A 2,934-nucleotide genomic window follows, 5' to 3' on the forward strand; every position below is an offset into this window, starting at 1 on the left:
AATCGGTAGATCAAGAGTTGACTGATAGAGAAGAAATGCTTGATGAAGTGAAATTGCACTTGCTTAAAGCTCAATTTCGTATGAAACAATATGCTGATTTGAAGCGAAAAGAAGTGGAGTTTGTGGTAGGAGATTGGGTTTTCTTGAAGTTGTGTCCTTACAAACGGAAATCGCTGGTACTTGGGAATAGTCCTAAATTTCTTGCTCGTTTTTATGGACCGTATAAAGTGCTGGAAAAGATTGGGAGTGTGGCGTATCGTTTGGATTTACCGAGTTCAGCGAAGATTCATCCGGTTTTTCACGTTTCTCAATTAAAGAAGGCTGTGGGAAGTTGTATTTCGACGCACGATTTTCCAACCCAGATTTTTGAAGAGTTGGTATTACAGGCTGTTCCCGAAGACATATTGGATGTGAGACCCTTACCGAATGGTGACGTGGGTCAATTTGAAGTTCTGGCAAAATGGTAAGGAATGTCGGATTTTAAAGCGTCCTGGGAGAATCTTGAAGCACTTCTTCAGCAATTTCCTAGTTGTCAACTTGAGGACAAGGTGAAATTTTTGGGGCGGAGTATTGATAAACCTCCTTTGAGGTTTACTTATAGAAGAAGAAATCAGGTTTGAGTAGTTCAGCTGCTGTTTCTTAGTTTCAAATAAGGGAGGGTAGTTTGGTAATTGTTTCTTGCTTAAATAGGGAGTTGTCTGGTAGAAGTTGGCATTCTGTTTTGTAAATTCGGTTGAGTTCGTTTGGAGTGTAAGCTCAGGGAGAGGACCCAGACCTCTCGAAAGTCTGGGAATTGTATCGTTTTCATATCTCAATAGATTGGCCGACAATTTCATTCATGTATGTTACAATCGTCGAGTTCTAGCTACTGTAATTCTACTACTGTCTGTTTACCGCTTACGAATTGGATTAAGGAGTACGGTTTCTGTTACGATTCAAGTTAGGGTACAACAATATATAGCAGTCAGCATGATCAATCAACAGGGCTAATATATGAAAACAATCAACAGGGCTAATATATTATCTATGCATACACACACACATAAGATGAAATGGAAAGAGCATTCTGTTTCTGTGTGTGTATAAGATGAAATGGAAACAGCTGTTTCTGTTTCTGTGTGTGCATAACTCCAAACGGAAACAGACCCAAAAACAGCAGCTGACCAAAGTCCATCACCATTCTGTGTGTGTGCATAACTCCATAGGCATGTTCATGTGAATAAAAATATGAACATGTAACAGCTGCTGTATCTAAACACACACACATAAGGAGCAGCTTGCTGTTTTGAACAAGTCTAGTGTTTTAAAAAATAATTACTGTTGCTGCTGTATCTAAACACACACAAACAAAGGAAAAAAATTTAGATAAAGTACCCACCTGGAGAAGAATTCTCAATCGTTCCAAAGGAGTAACAACAGTTCGTGATCCGCAACATAATGTAATGGAAACAGACTTAATTGTGAGATAAGATGATGGAGCTATGCAGCCACTTCAAACATCAAACATCAAAACCTTTTAGAACATAGTTGAAGGGACAAATCTGCTTGTAAGGGCCATGTGCAGACTTAATGGACAGAATATGGAGTTCCTATGTCTTTCATGTTAATAAACATCTCTTTACATGTCTACGTATAGTTTTAAACTTCGTCTTAAATGCTTCATGATCTCATGTGTATATCAGGTTAAAATTTTCATCAAAACAAGATCCTCTATTAATTTTTTTATCTTATTTTGGGAATGTTGTAGTGAAATTGAGAGCATAGTGACTAAATGACCAAGTTATGAGGGACACAAGGGTATATCATGTTATACCTGCTGTTTGCCAAGTCACAGTGGTATGTATGCATGATATTACTTTTTCATGATTCATCTTCTCAATAAGCAAACAGTCCATTTAGTGAAATACACACTTAAACAACATTTACTTCTAAGTTGAAATGATTGCCTTGTGTATTGTGTTCCATGTGATGATGCATGTTAAGAATTGTTGGATAGGTACTATACTATATGTCATTTAGTGAAATACACACTTAAACAACATTACTTTGCATCTTTTGCCAGTTTATAGCAATCCATACAAATGTTTCTGCTATTAAAGTTGATATACACGTTTGCTCAACGGTTATTACATATTAGATGGCATGTTTTTGTTTTCCATTTTGTACCTAAGTTGTAATGATCTGTAGAAATTTCATCATCTTCATAGCTTTTAAGTTGCTGCATGAAACCATTTTTAGTTTTTTAAATATTTAATTTTGGATTAATCATGTCAACCATTGCCTTAGCAACTGTGTTTAGAATAAAGCTATTATTTATAGCAACTCATTCATGGGCATGAGGTACACATCCTTCCTGTTGAAGGGCCTTATGTGACAGACCTTGACTTTTCATCGGTGCTTAAAATGAACTTAATCCACAAAACAACAAAACAAACCATGTCTTCAGCAGTTCATAAAGAAGAGACAAACATCAGTGCAAAACACAAAAATAAAACGGAAGAACATGAGACAATAGCAGTAAAGTTTCTGCTATCTATGTCAAATGAACTTAATCCACAAAACAACAAAACAAACCATGTATACAATAGTTCATAGAGAAGAGACAAACAACAGTAGAGGACACAAAAATAAAATGGAAAAACATGAGACAAACAGCAGTAAAGTTTATGCTATCTATGTCATGGTTGATTTATTTTTTGACAAAAAAACATTAAACCATGTACTCCAATGCCACACAAAAAGAACCATGTACCCCCATGCCCATAGTCCTTGAACCAAATACATAAAGAACACCATATGAAATCAATTTCATGAACTTGGCTTATGGCAACTGTTTTTGGGTGGAAGGGCTGGCCATTTACATACCCCTGTGTCTTTTTATGGGAACTTTTTTTAATGAAGAACAGCTGCTCTTCACCCACAAATAATAAAAAA

Source organism: Cynara cardunculus, unplaced genomic scaffold, assembly GCF_001531365.2.
Source record: "Cynara cardunculus var. scolymus isolate 2C unplaced genomic scaffold, CcrdV1 Un_Scaffold_2084, whole genome shotgun sequence".
NCBI classification, from domain to species: domain Eukaryota; kingdom Viridiplantae; phylum Streptophyta; class Magnoliopsida; order Asterales; family Asteraceae; genus Cynara; species Cynara cardunculus.